Genomic DNA, 22,270 nt, shown 5'->3' with positions numbered 1-22,270 from the left:
CCAGTGGCGATGACGCCGTTATCAGCATTACAATACCACTTCTATGTCTCCTTGAGAAAACACTTAGGGCGATGATGGAAGAGGAGGTGGCCCAGGAGGAGGAGGAGGAGGAGGAGGAGGAGGAAGAGGGGTCATTTTTAGCACTTTCAGGCCAGTTTCTTCGAAGTGACTCAGAAGGAGGTTTTTGGCAACAGCAGAGGCCAGGTACAAATGTGGCCAGCCAGGGCCCACTACTGGAGGACGAGGAGGACGAGGATGAGGAGGAGGTGGAGGAGGATGAGGATGAAGCATGGTCACAGCGGGGTGGCACCCAACGCAGCTCGGGTCCATCACTGGTGCGTGGCTGGGGGGAAAGGCAGGACGATGACGATACGCCTCCCACAGAGGACAGCTTGTCCTTACCCCTGGGCAGCCTGGCACACATGAGCGACTACATGCTGCAGTGCCTGCGCAACGACAGCAGAGTTGCCCACATTTTAACCTGTGCGGACTACTGGGTTGCCACCCTGCTGGATCCACGCTACAAAGACAATGTGCCCACCTTACTTCCTGCACTGGAGCGTGATAGGAAGATGCTCGAGTACAAGCGCACGTTGGTAGACGCGCTAATGAGAGCATTCCCAAATGTCACAGGGGAACAAGTGGAAGCCCAAGGCCAAGGCAGAGGAGGAGCAAGAGGTCGCCAAGGCAGCTGTGTCACGGCCAGCTCCTCTGAGGGCAGGGTTAGCATGGCAGAGATGTGGAAAACTTTTGTCAACACGCCACAGCTAACTGCACCACCACCTGATACGCAACGTGTTAGCAGGAGGCAACATTTCACTAACATGGTGGAACAGTACGTGTGCACACCCCTCCACGTACTGACTGATGGTTCGGCCCCATTCAACTTCTGGGTCTCTAAATTGTCCACGTGGCCAGAGCTAGCCTTTTATGCCTTGGAGGTGCTGGCCTGCCCGGCGGCCAGCGTTTTGTCTGAACGTGTATTCAGCATGGCAGGGGGCGTCATTACAGACAAACGCAGCCGCCTGTCTACAGCCAATGTGGACAAGCTGACGTTCATAAAAATGAACCAGGCATGGATTCCACTGGACCTGTCCGTCCCTTGTCCAGATTAGACATTAACTACCTCCCCTTAACCATATATTATTGGACTCCAGGGCACTTCCTCAATCAATCCTAATTTTATTTTTATTTTACCATTATATTGCGAGGCTACCCAAAGTTGAATGAACCTCTAATCTGTCTGGGTGCCGGGGCCTAAATATATGCCAATGGACTGTTCCAATGTTGGGTGACGTGAAGCCTGATTCTCTGCTATGACATGCAGACTAATTCTCTGCTGACATGAAGCCAGATCCTCTGTTACGGGACCTCTCTCCTCTGCCTGGGTGCTGGGCCTAAATATCTGACAATGGACTGTTGCACTGGTGGCTGACGTGAAGCCTGATTTTCTGCTATGACATGCAGACTGATTCTCTGCTGACATGAAGCCAGATCCTCTGTTACGGGACCTCTCTCCTCTGCCTGTGTGCTGGGCCTAAATATATGCCAATGGACTGTTGCAGTGGTGGCTGACGTGAAGCCTCATACTCTGCTATGACATGCAGACTGATTCTCTGCTGACATGAAGCCAGATTGTCTGTTACGGGACCTCTCTCCTCTGCCTGGGTGCTGGGCCTAAATTTATGACAATGGACTGTTGCAATGGTGGCTGACGTGAAGCCTGATTCTCTGCTATGACATGCAGACTAATTCTCTGCTGACATGAAGCCAGATCCTCTGTTACGGGACCTCTCTCCTCTGCCTGGGTGCCGGGGCCTAAATATCTGAGAATGGACTGTTCCAGTGGTGGGTGACGTGAAGCCAGATTCTCTGCTATGGGACCTCTGTCCAATTGATTTTGGTTAATTTTTATTTATTTAATTTTTATTTTAATTCATTTCCCTTTCCAAATTTGTTTGCAGGGGATTTACCTACATGTTGCTGCCTTTTGCAGCCCTCTAGCCCTTTCCTGGGCTGTTTTACAGCCTTTTTAGTGCCGAAAAGTTCGGGTCCCCATTGACTTCAATGGGGTTCGGGTTCGGGACGAAGTTCGGATCGGGTTCGGATCCCGAACCCGAACATTTCCGGGAAGTTCGGCCGAACTTCTCGAACCCGAACATCCAGGTGTCCGCTCAACTCTAGTTGCAGTATTTCAGCGGGGTCCTGTCACCCGGGGTCGGCACCCCCAACTGTTGTTGTCGGTCGCTGCTCTTCCCTGGTGCATTGGGGCACTGATATGGTGGAGGCACAATTCTCCACTGAGCACAGCAGCTTGAAATCAGGCGGTTCTCAGCTGATCCTCGATCACCTCACCCTGAGAGGTGGCTCTTTCTGGACCATCATTGAAGGCAGATTGGCAACCATTGCGTTTGTCTTTTCTGCAGGCCTAGCACAAGGAGAGCAGGATAGCACGTCTCTCCAACTATCACCTGGACTCCGCCTTCTCACAAGCCCACCCCCTAGGTTCACTTGCATGTGGGGGTGGTGCAGGCACAATGAATACTCTATGGTGGAGCAGCATTATTCTTTTCCTGCTCTATTAAAGGAACAGCACTCCAATTTTCCCGCTTTAGAAGCGGGTGTCACTACTTTTCGCGCAAATAGCAAGGTGTTTTTCACAGTGATGGTGCAGCCAAAAACAACAAGAAGCCTTCAGGCGGCCATTTTGATGCAACTTGACAGTCTATCAATGACAGCTAGCAGTTTTAATAACACAAACATCTTTTGTGATTTTTCAACTTTTGACAATGCAATGTTATAGTTGGGTTCTTGTATACTATCCCCATGTCGTTTCAAAGCAAACAATCACTTTTTCAAGGCAATATGAACGTTTGTATTTTCTTCACTGTCATTAAGGAGTTAAAGCACATTTAAAGTCTCTCTCATGGGGGGCGGAGCTAGCGCCGGAAGGTGATGGACGCCTGAAGTTACTGCTCCGTACACTACAGAACCCTTCAAGCCTGGTATCACTGCAATAACGATCAAATATGGTCAAGATCGGTAACCCCAAGACAGGGGAACATACCAGCCACCCAAAGTCGGGGGTACATAGCGGAGATATGGAGAAAGTTATAAAGAAAGCCGCGGCCACATAAGTCTCCTAGATGGCGCCGAGGACTCCACGAGCGGTGAGCCAGAGACAGCAAGATGAAGCAAGCGCAGCAAGCAAAGGTGAGACTGAATCGGACAACCTCCCGAGATCTCGCTCATACCTAAAAGAAATTCTGGCAGCCTAGCTATCCACAGCTCTGGAACCTCTGAGCACCGACTTAATGGCCTTAAAGCTAGATGTCTGCCATATAGGAACGCGAGTAGAAACTCTAGAGGACTCTCATGCAATAATCCTCCAGCATCAGGCTGCAGTAATGCAGCGCTTACAAATCTATCAATCCAACCTAAACAACATATATAATGCGATCGAAGATCAAGAAAATCCTGGGAGACGTAATAATCTACGGTTCGGTGGAATCCCTGAAATGGTTGGTGCTATCGATATCCCTAATATGATCGTACAAATATGTCTTCAACTTCTAGGCCCAGATTCTGCCCACAAAATCATTCTAGAAAGGGCACATAGAGCCCTTCGCCCGAAACCACCTCTATCTGAACCACCAAGTGACGTTATCTGTTAATTCCTTAGCTTTCCTGTGAAAGTGGCGATTTTATCTAGAGCAAGAGACACCAATAACATCATGTGGAACGGCCAAGAAATCTGTGTTTCAAGATCTAGCACAATTTACGCTGAAAAAAAGAAGAGCACTCTAGCCTCTAACCGACTTGCTATGATCACACAAAATTCTATATCGGTGGTCTTTTCTTTTCGGCCTATCCTTTGCTCATGAAGGTCGCAGAATTCAAGTATCCTCTTTCAGTGACTTGAGCGCGGTTTATAATCTGTTACAGATTAAATCACTGGCCATCTCTAAGTGGGACCCCATTCAGGAACCAGCAGACCTGCCAGAATTGCCAAGATGAGATCCCTGGGAAAGACAACACACTCCCAAGTCTGCTAGAGATAGAAGAGACAAAAGGAATACTACTCTCAGAAGACTCCCAATAGGAGACTGATATATTTAAACCATACACAATGGAGGCGTCTTCTCCAGCCTAAATCATCTCCTCCAGATATTATACGTATATTGGGCTCTAGCACTTTACCTTACTATCTCATTCTTTTAGGGCCACCCACCCCCTTTCCTTTCTTCCACCTGTCTAGATTCTATGAGTCTTTGACCTGATCCTTATTCCTACCGTAGGGTGCTGTAACACACTACTGTTCCTTCCCCCCCCCCTTCTCTACCCACCTATCCTTGTCACTTCTATCTAAATGGTACAAGTTGTACTCAAAAGGCTATCTATGCTTAGATTAGCCATATGTGTTTTAACCTGTTTACGGTTATTTTGTTCTGATACTGTTTTTTGTTACAGTGAATGCTACCTAACATATGTCTCTCCAGAAATGACAATGTGGAATCCTCATGAATCCCCTTCGCTTCACCCAGGGAGGCTGAGTATATATATTTCTAATCCACACCTTATGACATATAAAATTGAGCAGAAGCATCACCCTTCTGTACAACTATCTCACCATGGCTAGTCTCAAAATAGTTTCTTACAATGCGAAGGGATTTATTTTACCTTGAGAAGAGATGCCAGATCCTTTCACATTTGAAGAAAATTGATTGCTCTGTCCTTCTTCTACAAGAGACCCATTTTAAATTCAACCATTACCCAAACCTTTTTTATTCTCGGTTTCCTACCTGGTTCCATTGTGAATCTGACTCCTCAGCCTCCAGGGGTGTAGGTGTGGGAGTCAGTAGAGATTCACCCTTTCAATACTGTCACCATATTCAAGACAGTAAAGGCAGATATATTCTAGCGAAAGACAAAATAGCCAATCAAACATACACATTTATCAATATTTATGCCCCTAATGTTTACCAGGAAAGATTAAAAGACCTTAACGTGTATAGCTTGGAAGAAAGACGAGACAGAGGGGATATGATAGAAACTTTTAAATACCTAAAGGGAATCAACAAGGTAAAATAAGAGAGAATATTTAAAAGAAGAAAAACTGATACAAGAGTACATAGTTTTAAATTAGAGGGGCAAAGGTTTAAAAGTAATATCAGTAAGTATTACTTTACTGAGAGAGTAGTGGATGCATGGAATAGCCTTCCTGCAGAAGTGGTAGCTGCAAATACAGTGAAGGAGTTTAAGCATGCATGGGATAGGCATAAGGCCATCCTTCATATAAGTTAGGGCCAGGGTCTATTCATAGTATTCAGTATATTGGGCAGACCAGATGTGCCAAATGGTTCTTATCTGCCTACACATTCTATGTTAATGTAAATCAGATTAGTTGGTTCAGATCTCTCTTCCCAATAATAGAATCCTTCGGGGATGGTGTAGTTGTTATGGGAAGAGATTTCAACGTTACATTAGAACCCCAATATGATTCAACCTCTTAAAGATCTGCCTTATCCCAGAAAGCTCTCATAATCATTCGCAGAAATCTCCAGAATACCCACCTGGTGGATGCATGGAGAATTCTAAATCCCTCCATCCACGACTACACCTTCTTCTCCAATGTACATGGTTCCTACCAAAGATTAGATTATATGTTCATCTCAAAAGAACATTTTAAATTGTGCCAAGAAAACCAAATGGGATCTATTCATCTATCAGACCACTCACCAGTGTTCTTGAGAATCTCCACTTCCCAATGAGATCCCCGTGCTTTTAAATGGTGGCTCAATGAACAATTATTATCCACTCAAACTCAGAAGGAGCAGGTGCAAGAGTTGCTAGATGAATATTTCCTATTAAACTCCCTCCCAGAAACCTCCCCCATGTAACTTGAGATGCCCAAAAAGCTTATATAAGAGGTCAATTCATCGGCATCGGAGCTAGACTTAAAAAAGAGAGGGCAGCTTAACGAGATTGACAGATCTTAGGTCAGTACTTAAGAACTTTCTGAACAAGGCCTCCACCAAATACTACCTACATTCCCAGTACAAATATTTTGCACATGGGGACAAAGTGTACCGAATTAAACATAGGAAAGCTCAAAACTACATTTGTAATATTCATAAACCAGGAGAAGATATAGCAGTAACAACAAAAGAAATAGCACAGCAATTCCAAAATTTCTATCTAGACCTATATAATATCCCTCAACAAGACCTGAAGAAAGACCCTACCCCATCCCAGAACCCTATCAATTAATTTTTTGAGTCCTTAACACTGCCCCAAACTAGATAATACTCAGAGGAAATCTCTGCAATCTCTTTTTACTGGAGAGGAACTCTTAGCTGCTATTAAAAAAAAAAAAAAAATCCAATGGGAAAGCCCCGGGACCTGATGGTCTACCGGCTCTTTATTACGGCTCCTTCAGTTAATCCCTACTTCCTTACCTATTGGCCATTTGTAATCATTCATTGCAGGGATCCCCTCTCTCATCCGACATGACCAAAGCACATATAACAATCATTCCAAAATAAGGAAATGATCCAGGACAATGTGCGAATTACTGCCCAATATCACTACTAAACTTAGACCTTAAGCTGCTGGCTAAAATGTTAGCCACTCGTCTGTCCACATACCTGCCCTCTATGATACATAGGGACCAGATGGGGTTTATAAAAGGAAGAGAAGGTCGAGATAACACAGCAAGAATATTAAATGTATTATTCCATGCCAAAAAAACACTCCCTTCGCTTGGCCTTCTTGAGCCCTAATGCCGAGAAGGCTTTCGATAAGGTTAATTTGGAATTTATGTGAATTACTGTGGAGAAATTTGGTCTCCCTGACCACTTTGTTAGAGCCATTTTTTCAATGTACACTAATGCCTCAGCAGTAGGGATGAGCGAACTCGAACTGTATAGTTCGGGTTCGTACCGAATTTTGGGGTGTCCGTGACACGGACCCGAACCCGGACATTTTCGTAAAAGTCCGGGTTCGGGTTCGGTGTTCGTCGCTTTCTTGGCGCTTTTGTGACGCTTTCTTGGCGCTTTTTGAAAGGCTGCAAAGCAGCCAATCAACAAGCGTCATACTACTTGCCCCAAGAGGCCGTCACAGCCATGCCTACTATTGGCATGGCTGTGATTGGCCAGAGCACCATGTGACCCAGCCTCTATTTAAGCTGGAGTCACATAGCGCCGCCCGTCACTCTGCTCTGATTAGCGTAGGGAGAGGTTGCGGCTGCGACAGTAGGGCGAGATTAGGCAGATTAACTCCTCCAAAGGACTTGATTAATCGATCGATCTGCAGCTGTGCATCATTGAGCTGCTGATACTCAATTGCTCACTGTTTTTAGGCTGCCCAGACCGTTTGTCAGTCACATTTTTCTGGGGTGATCGGCGGCCATTTTGTGTCTTGTGGGGCGCCAGCACAAGCTGCGACCAAGTGCATTTAACCCTCAATGGTGTGGTTGTTTTTTGGCTAAAGCCTACATCAGGGTGAAGCTGTCACACCAAGTGCATTTAACCAGCAATAGTCTGTTTATTTTTTGGCCATATACTACATCAGGGGCAAGCTGCGCCCGTCACCAAGTGCATTTAACCCTCAGTAGTGTGGTTGGTCAAGCTATCACACCAAGTGCATTTAACCAGCAATAGTCTGTTCATTTTTTGGCCATATACTAAATCAGGGGCAAGCTGCGCCCGTCACCAAGTGCATTTAACCAGCAATAGTCTGTTCATTTTTTGGCCATATACTACATCAGGGGCAAGCTGCGCCCGTCACCAAGTGCATTTAACCCTCAGTAGTGTGGTTGGTCAAGCTGTGACACCAAGTGCATTTAACCAGCAATAGTCTGTTCATTTTTTGGCCATATACTACATCAGGGGCAAGCTGCGCCCGTCACCAAGTGCATTTAACCCTCAGTAGTGTGGTTGGTCAAGCTGTCACACCAAGTGCATTTAACCAGCAATAGTCTGTTCATTTTTTGGCCATATACTACATCAGGGGCAAGCTGCGCCCGTCACCAAGTGCATTTAACCCTCAGTAGTGTGGTTGGTCAAGCTATCACACCAAGTGCATTTAACCAGCAATAGTCTGTTAATTTTTGGCCATATACTACATCAGGGGCAAGCTGCGCCCGTCACCAAGTGCATTTAACCCTCAGTAGTGTGGATGGTCAAGCTATCACACCAAGTGCATTTAACCAGCAATAGTCTGTTCATTTTTTGGCCATATACTACATCAGGGGCAAGCTGCGCCCGTCACATAGTGCATTTAACCCTCAGTAGTGTGGTTGGTCAAGCTATCACACCAAGTGCATTTAACCAGCAATAGTCTGTTCATTTTTTGGCCATATACTAAATCAGGGGCAAGCTGCGCCCGTCACCAAGTGCATTTAACCAGCAATAGTCTGTTTATTTTTTGGCCATATACTACATCAGGGGCAAGCTGCGCCCGTCACCAAGTGCATTTAACCCTCAGTAGTGTGGTTGGTCAAGCTGTGACACCAAGTGCATTTAACCAGCAATAGTCTGTTCATTTTTTGGTCATATACTACATCAGGGGCAAGCTGCGCCCGTCACCAAGTGCATTTAACCAGCAATAGTGTGGTTATTTTTTGGCCATATCCCAGTCTAATTCTGTCACTAAATCCATACCGGTCACCCCGCGCCTAAATACTAGGCCTCAAATTTATATCCCGCTAAATCTCTCGTTACCGCTGTCCTGTTGTGGCTGGGAAAGTTATTTAGTGTCCGTCAAAGCACATTTTTTGTTCTGGGTTGAAATACAATTCCCAATTTAGCAATTTCATAATTTAGTGGTTTCTGCTATATCAGAGCTATTTGAAATCTATCCCTAAAAAGGGTATATAATATTCAAGGTGCACATAGGGTCATTCAGAATAACTTCACACACACGCTACTGTGCATTTCCAAGTCTAATTCTGTCACTAAATCCATACCGGTCACCCAGCGCCTAAATAGTAGGCCTCAAATTTATATCCCGCTAAATCTGTCGTTACCGCTGTCCTGTTGTGGCTGGGCAAGTTATTTAGTGTCCGCCAAAGCACATTTTTTGTTCTGGGTTGAAATACAATTCCCAATTTAGCAATTTCATAATTTAGTGGTTTCTGCTATATCAGAGCTATTTGAAATCTATACCTAAAAGGGTATATAATGTTCAAGGTGCACATAGGGTCATTCAGAATAACTTCACACACCCGCTACTGTGCATTTCCAAGTCTAATTCTGTCACTAAATCCATACCGATCACCCAGTGCCTAAATAGTAGGCCTCAAATTTATATCCCGCTAAATCTGTCGTTACCGCTGTCCTGTTGTGGCTGGGAAAGTTATTTAGTGTCCGCCAAAGCACATTTTTTGTTCTGGGTTGAAATACAATTCCCAATTTAGCAATTTCATAATTTAGTGGTTTCTGCTATATCAGAGCTATTTGAAATCTATCCCTAAAAAGGTATATAATATTCAAGGTGCACATAGGGTCATTCAGAATAACTTCACACACACGCTACTGTGCATTTCCAAGTCTAATTCTGTCACTAAATCCATACCGGTCACCCAGCGCCTAAATAGTAGGACTCAAATTTATATCCCGCTGAATTTGAATACAATACATTGGGCCAAATAATATTTTTGTTGTTGTGGTGAACCATAACAATGAGGAAAACATCTAGTAAGGGACGCGGACGTGGACATGGTCGTGGTGGTGTTAGTGGACCCTCTGGTGCTGGGAGAGGACGTGGCCATTCTGCCACACCCACACGTGCTAGTGTACCAACTACCTCAGGTCCCAGTAGCCGCCAGAATTTACAGCGATATATGGTGGGGCCCAATGCCGTTCTAAGGTTGGTAAGGCCTGAGCAGGTACAGGCATTAGTCAATTGGGTGGCCGACAGTGGATCCAGCACGTTCACATTATCTCCCACCCAGTCTTCTGCAGAAAGCGCACAGATGGCGCCTGAAAACCAACCCCATCAGTCTGTCACATCACCCCCATGCATACCAGGGAAACTGTCTCAGCCTCAAGTTATGCAGCAGTCTCTTATGCTGTTTGAAGACTCCGCTGGCAGGGTTTCCCAAGGGCATCCACCTAGCCCTTCCCCAGCGGTGAAAGACATAGAATGCACTGACGCACAACCACTTATGTTTCCTGATGATGAGGACATGGGAATACCACCTCAGCATGTCTCTGATGATGACGAAACACAGGTGCCAACTGCTGCGTCTTTCTGCAGTGTGCAGACTGAACAGGAGGTCAGGGATCAAGACTGGGTGGAAGACGATGCAGGGGACGATGAGGTCCTAGACCCCACATGGAATGAAGGTCGTGCCACTGACTTTCACAGTTCGGAGGAAGAGGCAGTGGTGAGACCGAGCCAACAGCGTAGCAAAAGAGAGAGCAGTGGGCAAAAGCAGAACACCCGCCGCCAAGAGACTCCGCCTGCTACTGACCGCCGCCATCTGGGACCGAGCACCCCAAAGGCAGCTTCAAGGAGTTCCCTGGCATGGCACTTCTTCAAACAATGTGCTGACGACAAGACCCGAGTGGTTTGCACGCTGTGCCATCAGAGCCTGAAGCGAGGCATTAACGTTCTGAACCTGAGCACAACCTGCATGACCAGGCACCTGCATGCAAAGCATGAACTGCAGTGGAGTAAACACCTTAAAACCAAGGAAGTCACTCAGGCTCCCCCTGCTACCTCTTCTGCTGCTGCCGCCTCGGCCTCTTCTGCTGCTGCCGCCTCGGCCTCTTCCTCCGCCTCTGGAGGAACGTTGGCACCTGCCGCCCAGCAAACAGGGGATGTACCACCAACACCACCACCACCACCTCCGTCACCAAGCGTCTCAACCATGTCACACGGCAGCGTTCAGCTCTCCATCTCACAAACATTTGAGAGAAAGCAGTAAATTCCCACCTAGCCACCCTCGATCCCTGGCCCTGAATGCCAGCATTTCTAAACTACTGGCCTATGAAATGCTGTCATTTAGGCTGGTGGACACAGACAGCTTCAAACAGCTCATGTCGCTTGCTGTCCCACAGTATGTTGTTCCCAGCCGCCACTACTTCTCCAAGAGAGCCGTGCCTTCCCTGCACAACCAAGTATCCAATAAAATCAAGTGTGCACTGCGCAACGCCATCTGTAGCAAGGTCCACCTAACCACAGATACGTGGACCAGTAAGCACGGCCAGGGACGCTATATCTCCCTAACTGCACACTGGGTAAATGTAGTGGCAGCTGGGCCCCAGGCGGAGAGCTGTTTGGCGCACGTCCTTCTGCCGCCAAGGATCGCAGGGCAACATTCTTTGCCTCCTGTTGCCACCTCCTCCTTCTCGGCTTCCTCCTCCTGCTCATTTAGTCAGCCACACACCTTCACCACCAACTTCAGCACAGCCCGGGGTAAACGTCAGCAGGCCATTCTGAAACTCATATGTTTGGGGGACAGGCCCCACACCGCACAGGAGTTGTGGCGGGGTATAGAACAACAGACCGACGAGTGGTTGCTGCCGGTGAGCCTCAAGCCCGGCCTGGTGGTGTGTGATAATGGGCGAAATCTCGTTGCAGCTCTGGGACTAGCCAATTTGACGCACATCCCTTGCTTGGCGCATGTGATGAATTTGGTGGTGCAGAAGTTCATACACAACTACCCCGACATGTCAGAGCTGCTGCATAAAGTGCGGGCCGTCTGTTCGCGCTTCCGGCGTTCACATCCTGCTGCTGCTCGCCTGTCTGCGCTACAGCGTAACTTCGGCCTTCCCGCTCACCGCCTCATATGCGACGTGCCCACCAGGTGGAACTCCACCTTGCACATGCTGGACAGAATGTGCGAGCAGCAGCAGGCCATAGTGGAGTTACAGCTGCAGCACGCACGGGTCAGTCGCACTACAGAACAGCACCACTTCACCACCAATGACTGGGCCTCCATGCGAGACCTGTGTGCCCTGTTGCGCTGTTTCGAGTACTCCACCAACATGGCCAGTGGCGATGACGCCGTTATCAGCGTTACAATACCACTTCTATGTCTCCTTGAGAAAACACTTAGGGCGATGATGAAAGAGGAGGTGGCCCAGGAGGAGGAGGAGGAGGAAGAGGGGTCATTTTTAGCACTTTCAGGCCAGTCTCTTCGAAGTGACTCAGAGGGTGTTTTTTGGCAACAGCAGAGGCCAGGTACAAATGTGGCCAGCCAGGGCCCACTACTGGAGGACGAGGAGGACGAGGATGAGGAGGAGGTGGAGGAGGATGAGGATGAAGCATGGTCACAGCGGGGTGGCACCCAACGCAGCTCGGGTCCATCACTGGTGCGTGGCTGGGGGGAAAGGCAGGACGATGACGATACGCCTCCCACAGAGGACAGCTTGTCCTTACCCCTGGGCAGCCTGGCACACATGAGCGACTACATGCTGCAGTGCCTGCGCAACGACAGCAGAGTTGCCCACATTTTAACCTGTGCGGACTACTGGGTTGCCACCCTGCTGGATCCACGCTACAAAGACAATGTGCCCACCTTACTTCCTGCACTGGAGCGTGATAGGAAGATGCGCGAGTACAAGCGCACGTTGGTAGACGCGCTACTGAGAGCATTCCCAAATGTCACAGGGGAACAAGTGGAAGCCCAAGGCCAAGGCAGAGGAGGAGCAAGAGGTCGCCAAGGCAGCTGTGTCAATGCCAGCTCCTTTGAGGGCAGGGTTAGCATGGCAGAGATGTGGAAAACTTTTGTCAACACGCCACAGCTAACTGCACCACCACCTGATACGCAACGTGTTAGCAGGAGGCAACATTTCACTAACATGGTGGAACAGTACATGTGCACACCCCTCCACGTACTGACTGATGGTTCGGCCCCATTCAACTTCTGGGTCTCTAAATTGTCCACGTGGCCAGAGCTAGCATTTTATGCCTTGGAGGTGCTGGCCTGCCCGGCGGCCAGCGTTTTGTCTGAACGTGTATTCAGCACGGCAGGGGGCGTCATTACAGACAAACGCAGCCGCCTGTCTACAGCCAATGTGGACAAGCTGACGTTCATAAAAATGAACCAGGCATGGATCCCACAGGATCTGTCCGTCCCTTGTCCAGATTAGACATTAACTACCTCCCCTTAACCATATATTATTGGACTCCAGGGCACTTCCTCATTCAATCCTATTTTTATTTTCATTTTACCATTATATTGCGAGGCTACCCAAAGTTGAATGAACCTCTCCTCTGTCTGGGTGCCGGGGCCTAAATATATGCCAATGGACTGTTCCAATGTTGGGTAACATGAAGCCTGATTCTCTGCTATGACATGCAGAATGATTCTCTGCTGACATGAAGCCAGATCCTCTGTTACAGGACCTCTCTCCTCTGCCTGTGTGCTGGGCCTAAATATATGCCAATGGACTGTTGCAGTAGAGGCTGACGTGAAGCCTCATTCTCTGCTATGACATGCAGACTAATTCTCTGCTGACATGAAGCCAGATTGTCTGTTACGGGACCTCTCTCCTCTGCCTATGTGCTGGGCCTAAATATATGCCAATGGACTGTTGCAGTGGTGGCTGACGTGAAGCCTCATTCTCTGCTATGACATGCAGACTAATTCTCTGCTGACATGAAGCCAGATTGTCTGTTACGGGACCTCTCTCCTCTGCCTGGGTGCTGGGCCTAAATTTATGAAAATGGACTCTTACAGTGGTGGATGACGTGAAGCCTGATTCTCTGCTATGACATGCAGACTAATTCTCTGCTGACATGAAGCCAGATTGTCTGTTACGGGACCTCTCTCCTCTGCCTGGGTGCTGGGCCTAAATATATGCCAATGGACTGTTGCAGTGGTGGCTGACGTGAAGCCTCATTCTCTGCTATGACATGCAGACTGATTCTCTGCTGACATGAAGCCAGATTGTCTGTTACGGGACCTCTCTCCTCTGCCTGGGTGCTGGGCCTAAATATATGCCAATGGACTGTTGCAGTGGTGGCTGACGTGAAGCCTCATTCTCTGCTATGACATGCAGACTAATTCTCTGCTGACATGAAGCCAGATTGTCTGTTACGGGACCTCTCTCCTCTGCCTGGGTGCTGGGCCTAAATATATGCCAATGGACTGTTGCAGTGGTGGGTGACGTGAAGCCTCATTCTCTGCTATGACATGCAGACTAATTCTCTGCTGACATGAAGCCAGATTGTCTGTTACGGGACCTCTCTCCTCTGCCTGGGTGCTGGGCCTAAATTTATGAAAATGGACTCTTACAGTGGTGGGTGACGTGAAGCCTGATTCTCTGCTATGACATGCAGACTAATTCTCTGCTGACATGAAGCCAGATTGTCTGTTACGGGACCTCTCTCCTCTGCCTGGGTGCTGGGCCTAAATATATGCCAATGGACTGTTGCAGTGGTGGCTGACGTGAAGCCTGATTCTCTGCTATGACATGCAGACTAATTCTCTGCTGACATGAAGCCAGATTGTCTGTTACGGGACCTCTCTCCTCTGCCTGGGTGCTGGGCCTAAATATATGCCAATGGACTGTTGCAGTGGTGGCTGACGTGAAGCCTCATTCTCTGCTATGACATGCAGACTAATTCTCTGCTGACATGAAGCCAGATTGTCTGTTACGGGACCTCCCTCCTCTGCCTATGTGCTGGGCCTAAATATATGCCAATGGACTCTTACAGTGGTGGGTGACGTGAAGCCTGATTCTCTGCTATGACATGCAGACTAATTCTCTGCTGACATGAAGCCAGATTGTCTGTTACGGGACCTCTCTCCTCTGCCTGGGTGCTGGGCCTAAATTTATGAAAATGGACTCTTACAGTGGTGTGTGACGTGAAGCCTGATTCTCTGCTATGACATGCAGACTAATTCTCTGCTGACATGAAGCCAGATTGTCTGTTACGGGACCTCTCCTCTGCCTGGGTGCTGGGCCTAAATTTATGAAAATGAACTCTTACAGTGGTGGGTGACGTGAAGCCTGATTCTCTGCTATGACATGCAGACTAATTCTCTGCTGACATGAAGCCAGATTGTCTGTTACGGGACCTCTCTCCTCTGCCTGTGTGCTGGGCCTAAATATATGCCAATGTACTGTTGCAGTGGTGGCTGACGTGAAGCCTCATTCTCTGCTATGACATGCAGACTGATTCTCTGCTGACATGAAGCCAGATTGTCTGTTACGGGACCTCCCTCCTCTGCCTATGTGCTGGGCCTAAATATATGCCAATGGACTCTTACAGTGGTGGGTGACGTGAAGCCTGATTCTCTGCTATGACATGCAGACTTATTCTCTGCTGACATGAAGCCAGATTGTTTGTTACGGGACCTCTCTCCTCTGCCTGGGTGCTGGGCCTAAATATATGCCAATGGACTGTTGCAGTGGTGGCTAACGTGAAGCCTCATTCTCTGCTATGACATGCAGACTAATTCTCTGCTGACATGAAGCCAGATTGTCTGTTACGGGACCTCTCTCCTCTGCCTGGGTGCTGGGCCTAAATATATGCCAATGGACTGTTGCAGTGGTGGCTGACGTGAAGCCTCATTCTCTGCTATGACATGCAGACTAATTCTCTGCTGACATGAAGCCAGATCCTCTGTTACGGGACCTCTCTCCTCTGCCTGGGTGCTGGGCCTAAATTTATGAAAATGGACTCTTACAGTGGTGGGTGACGTGAAGCCTGATTCTCTGCTATGACATGAAGACTGATTCTCTGCTGACATGAAGCCAGATTGTCTGTTACGGGACCTCTCTCCTCTGCCTGGGTGCTGGGCCTAAATATATGCCAATGGACTGTTGCAGTGGTGGCTGACGTGAAGCCTCATTCTCTGCTATGACATGCAGACTAATTCTCTGCTGACATGAAGCCAGATCCTCTGTTACGGGACCTCTCTCCTCTGCCTGTGTGCTGGGCCTAAATATATGCCAATGGACTGTTGCAGTGGTGGCTGACGTGAAGCCTCATTCTCTGCTATGACATGCAGACTGATTCTCTGCTGACATGAAGCCAGATTGTCTGTTACGGGACCTCTCTCCTCTGCCTATGTGCTGGGCCTAAATATACGCCAATGGACTCTTACAGTGGTGGGTGACGTGAAGCCTGATTCTCTGCTATGACATGCATACTAATTCTCTGCTGACATGAAGCCAGATTGTCTGTTACGGGACCTCTCTCCTCTGCCTGTGTGCTGGGCCTAAATATATGCCAATGGACTGTTGCAGTGGTGGCTGACGTGAAGCCTCATTCTCTGCTATGACATGCAGACTAATTCTCTGCTGACATGAAGCCAGATTGTCTGTTACGGGACCTCTCTCCTCTGCCTGGGTGCTGGGCCTAAATATATGCCAATGGACTGTTGCAGTGTTGGCTGACGTGAAGCCTCATTCTCTGCTATGACATGCAGACTAATTCTCTGCTGACATGAAGCCAGATCCTCTGTTACAGGACCTCTCTCCTCTGCCTGGGTGCTGGGCCTAAATTTATGAAAATGGACTCTTACAGTGGTGGGTGACGTGAAGCCTGATTCTCTGCTATGACATGAAGACTGATTCTCTGCTGACATGAAGCCAGATTGTCTGTTACGGGACCTCTCTCCTCTGCCTGGGTGCTGGGCCTAAATATATGCCAATGGACTGTTGCAGTGGTGGCTGACGTGAAGCCTCATTCTCTGCTATGACATGCAGACTAATTCTCTGCTGACATGAAGCCAGATTGTCTGTTACGGGACCTCTCTCCTCTGCCTGGGTGCTGGGCCTAAATATATGCCAATGGACTGTTGCAGTGGTGGCTGACGTGTAGCCTCATTCTCTGCTATGACATGCAGACTAATTCTCTGCTGACATGAAGCCAGATCCTCTGTTACGGGACCTCTCTCCTCTGCCTGGGTGCTGGGCCTAAATTTATAAAAATGGACTCTTACAGTGGTGGGTGACGTGAAGCCTGATTCTCTGCTATGACATGAAGACTGATTCTCTGCTGACATGAAGCCAGATTGTCTGTTACGGGACCTCTCTCCTCTGCCTGGGTGCTGGGCCTAAATATATGCCAATGGACTGTTGCAGTGGTGGCTGACGTGAAGCCTCATTCTCTGCTATGACATGCAGACTAATTCTCTGCTGACATGAAGCCAGATCCTCTGTTACGGGACCTCTCTCCTCTGCCTGTGTGCTGGGCCTAAATATATGCCAATGGACTGTTGCAGTGGTGGCTGACGTGAAGCCTCATTCTCTGCTATGACATGCAGACTGATTCTCTGCTGACATGAAGCCAGATTGTCTGTTACGGGACCTCTCTCCTCTGCCTGGGTGCTGGGCCTAAATATATGCCAATGGACTGTTGCAGTGGTGGCTGACGTGAAGCCTCATTCTCTGCTATGACATGCAGACTAATTCTCTGCTGACATGAAGCCAGATTGTCTGTTACGGGACCTCTCTCCTCTGCCTATGTGCTGGGCCTAAATATACGCCAATGGACTCTTACAGTGGTGGGTGACGTGAAGCCTGATTCTCTGCTATGACATGCAGACTAATTCTCTGCTGACATGAAGCCAGATTGTCTGTTACGGGACCTCTCTCCTCTGCCTGGTTGCTGGGCCTAAATTTATGAAAATGGACTCTTACAGTGGTGTGTGACGTGAAGCCTGATTCTCTGCTATGACATGCAGACTAATTCTCTGCTGACATGAAACCAGATTGTCTGTTACGGGACCTCTCTCCTCTGCCTGTGTGCTGGGCCTAAATATATGCCAATGGACTGTTGCAGTGGTGGCTGACGTGAAGCCTCATTCTCTGCTATGACATGCAGACTAATTCTCTGCTGACATGAAGCCAGATTGTCTGTTACGGGACCTCTCTCCTCTGCCTGGGTGCTGGGCCTAAATATATGCCAATGGACTGTTGCAGTGGTGGCTGACGTGAAGCCTCATTCTCTGCTATGACATGCAGACTAATTCTCTGCTGACATGAAGCCAGATCCTCTGTTACGGGACCTCTCTCCTCTGCCTGGGTGCTGGGCCTAAATTTATGAAAATGGACTCTTACAGTGGTGGGTGACGTGAAGCCTGATTCTCTGCTATGACATGAAGACTGATTCTCTGCTGACATGAAGCCAGATTGTCTGTTACGGGACCTCTCTCCTCTGCCTGGGTGCTGGGCCTAAATATATGCCAATGGACTGTTGCAGTGGTGGCTGACGTGAAGCCTCATTCTCTGCTATGACATGCAGACTAATTCTCTGCTGACATGAAGCCAGATTGTCTGTTACGGGACCTCTCTCCTCTGCCTGGGTGCTGGGCCTAAATATATGCCAATGGACTGTTGCAGTGGTGGCTGACGTGAAGCCTCATTCTCTGCTATGACATGCAGACTAATTCTCTGCTGACATGAAGCCAGATCCTCTGTTACGGGACCTCTCTCCTCTGCCTGGGTGCTGGGCCTAAATTTATGAAAATGGACTCTTACAGTTGTGGGTGACGTGAAGCCTGATACTTTGCTATGACATGAAGCCTGATTCTCTGCTGACATGAAGCCAGATTGTCTGTTACGGGACCTCTCTCCTCTGCCTGGGTGCTGGGCCTAAATATATGCCAATGGACTGTTGCAGTGGTGGCTGACGTGAAGCCTCATTCTCTGCTATGACATGCAGACTAATTCTCTGCTGACATGAAGCCAGATTCTCTGTTACGGGACCTCTCTCCTCTGCCTGGGTTCCGGGGCCTAAATATCTGAGAATGGACTGTTCCAGTGGTGGGTGACGGGAAGCCAGATTCTCTGCTATGGGACCTCTCTCCAATTGATTTTGGTTAATTTTTATTTATTTAATTTTTATTTTAATTCATTTCCCTATCCACATTTGTTTGCAGGGGGTTTACCTACATGTTGCTGCCTTTTGCAGCCCTCTAGCCCTTTCCTGGGCTGTTTTACAGCCTTTTTAGTGCCAAAAAGTTCGGGTCCCCATTGACTTCAATGGGGTTCGGGTTCGGGACGAAGTTCGGATCGGGTTCGGATCCCGAACCCGAACATTTTCGGGAAGTTCGGCCGAACTTCTCGAACCCGAACATCCAGGTGTTCGCTCAACTCTACTCAGCAGCCATTATAGTAAATGATACGTTATCCTCCACATTCACTATCAGAAATGGCACTAGACAAGGCTGTCCCCTCTTCCCACTAGTCTTTGTCCTAATCATGGAACCAGTTCTCCAGGCCATTAGACAGAGCGAGAGGATCAGAGGCTTTAGATTGGGCTCCCAGGAACATAAAACCGCCGCTTTCGCAGACAATCTCCTTGTCATAACCTGAAACCCTGAGAACTCTCTTCCTATTATCTATGACTTATTGGAGAATTTCAGCCCTTTATCCAATTTTAAGATTAACATGAAAAAGTCACAGGTTCTGAGTCTGGGCCTTAAATCCACCATACGGAGGGACCTTGAGATGAAATCCCCATTTAACTGGAACGCCCCATATAATACTTACCTTCGAGTGAAGATAGGACCCGACCCCCATAGATTATTCCAATTCAATTACCTCCCCCTTCTGAAATCTATACAGGAGCAACTCTCCTCACTACATTTCCCAACACTGTCTTGGTTTGGATGCAAAAATATAGTAACATCTTTAGTAACCCCTAGATTAAGTTATCTTCAGCAAGTCCTTCCAATTCCGATACCAAAATCATTCTACAATTCCCTAACTAAAAATATTTGCTCCTTCGTCTAGGCGGGTAACAAATCTCGACTATCTATCCCTCTCCTACAAAGACCTAGATCCTTGTGAGGTATAGGACTGCCTAACCCTTTGCTATATGGCAAAGCCATCTTTATGTCTAGAATAATAGATTTGTTTAGACAACCTCCACAGAGGTCTTGGGTAGACATGGAAATTGATAATTTCTCAACATCTTTTAGGAGATTATTACTAGGACCAACGGACCCTAAAATCCCTCTAGCCCAAACCAACCATGTGGTCAGGGCATCTATAGATACTTGGAACTGGTTTCAATTGTCCTCATTGGGGATCCCTCTACCATTTCCGCTGATCCAGTTGAGAGATATAATAAGTGCTGCCCCACTAGCACTGAGACAGACTCTCCCTACATGTATTTGAAAAATGAAAACTCCAGTACTTACATTCTTTGATGAGAATGGATTGATATTGGATGGAAAATCCCTTATATGTCTTTATTATCCTTTCTCTGAACATTTATATCTAAAAACATCCCAAGACAAGCCCTTCTCAGGCCTCTCACCTAGTTCGAAAGCTTGATAGGTCAATTCCACTAACAAAACCAATCTCAACCTTTTATAAGATACTTAACACTCCCTTCTCTTCACCAAAACTGGCCTTTGTGAGTTTATGGGAACGGGATTCAGATTGCTCCTTTACACCTGAAGAATGCTCTAGACTACTTGTGACACCCCACGCTACCTCAAGATGTGTTAGAATTCAAGAAAATGGGTTCAAGATCCTCTCTAGGTGGTACAAAACTCCCAATATCACTAGCAGGTATGACCAGACAAATTCAGACATTTTCTGGCATTGTAGGGGAGAAAGAGGTTCCTATTACCATTTGTGGTGGCTGTGCCCATTGATTCAAAAATGGTGGAAGGAGATCTTTAACAAAAGTAACAGTGTGTAAAACGAAAATCTCTGTCTCCCCAATCAGCCTTTTTAAGCTTCTACCTCCGATGCGCAGGGGCAGTGATACCCCCTTTTTTAAAAATACTTCTATCTAGTGCCCGTCTTCTAATACCTAGATTTTGGCTCAAGCCGGAGCTCCCTTCCCTAGAGCAGTGGATGGGAAAGTCAATGATATATATATATAGGTTTGAAGAAATAGCAGCTTGGGAAAATCGTAATTACTCTAAATTCAGAACTACCTGGGAAAATTGTGAACACTTCAGGAATTTCAAGTATTTGAAGCATTGACTCATAATAACCATATTATTTTTCACTGCTGTTATCATATCTCAATATAGTGTGAGACATTCACTGTATACATTTGTTAACTCTTATGTTAATTACAAATGCTGTTACAAAAACTTGCTGTATGATACAAAGCAGTGATGGCCAGTTCGTAGTATTCGCCAATAAACACATGCAATCTGCCATCTTTATTCCCAAGCCGGGCGATGCAGAGGTAAGTCCTTACCTGTGCCTGCGCCGCAAGCCGCTCTGAAACACATGCGGTCACCGGGAGCAGACAGTTCCGAGAACAGCTCGATGAAGGCGCAGTGGATTTTTATCCTGTTCTTGACTACAAAATTTGCAGCGACCGGACCACAGGGGCAATATGTGTGAGTTATGGTGGGCCGATAGGGGTAGTAGTATTGCTCACTGTTCTGTAGCTCCCTGCGCCGGTGTGCAGTGACAGGAAGAATGGCAAATCAATCTTTCGGGCACTCTCTGTTGCATAGGGATCACCAGCCAGATGGAAGTTGAGGTGCCCTTGGTGGTGTGGGTGTTTAGGGTGCCTTGGAGGCCGGATCCCCGATGTTCGTGACACCAACACCAGTTGGTGCGTTGAGAGTTGGTATAGAATAAGGAGAGAAACAGGAGTTGATCCAACAAGAACTTTACATGAGGATAGTTGTTTTAAAGATAGATAACATCCATATAAATAATGCCTTGGTACATAAAATGGAAGCGAGCTGCATTTCCAGACAACAGGCACAGTGAAGCAGTGAAGTGCAGGTTCCAACTCAATCAGAGAGAGAGTGGTATTTTACTTAGCTTGCTCTAAAAACCCAGGCTTTAGGTCCTTTGGTTCTTTTGAATACTAGAACTTGGGAACCAACAGGGTAGTCCCCCTAGCGGCAGGCATTGCTCACCTGCTCAATTATTTGAACAAGCTGCTTCCATAATAGTAAGTCTACTTCGTCTTTGACTCCAGGACAGTGGCACCTCAAGAATAAATCCAGTGGCCTTTAGGATTGGTTTCCTATCTATTTTGCCCTATCTGGGGGGTACTCAGGGGCACACCATACAAGTTACATAATCTCTTTTCCTAACCTCCTCACAACTAACTTTCTGTGCCTGACTTCTGCTATATATATACAGGGAGTGCAGAATTATTAGGCAAGTTGTATTTTTGAGGATTAATTTTATTATTGAACAACAACCATGTTCTCAATAAACCCAAAAAACTCATTAATATCAAAGCTGAATATTTTTGGAAGTAGTTTTTAGTTTGTTTTTAGTTTTAGCTATTTTAGGGGGATATCTGTGTGTGCAGGTGACTATTACTGTGCATAATTATTAGGCAACTTAACAAAAAACAAATA

This window comes from Bufo gargarizans, chromosome 1, assembly GCF_014858855.1.
Source record: "Bufo gargarizans isolate SCDJY-AF-19 chromosome 1, ASM1485885v1, whole genome shotgun sequence".
Taxonomy (NCBI): Eukaryota; Metazoa; Chordata; class Amphibia; order Anura; family Bufonidae; genus Bufo; species Bufo gargarizans.
This window is presented reverse-complemented; position numbering follows the sequence as displayed.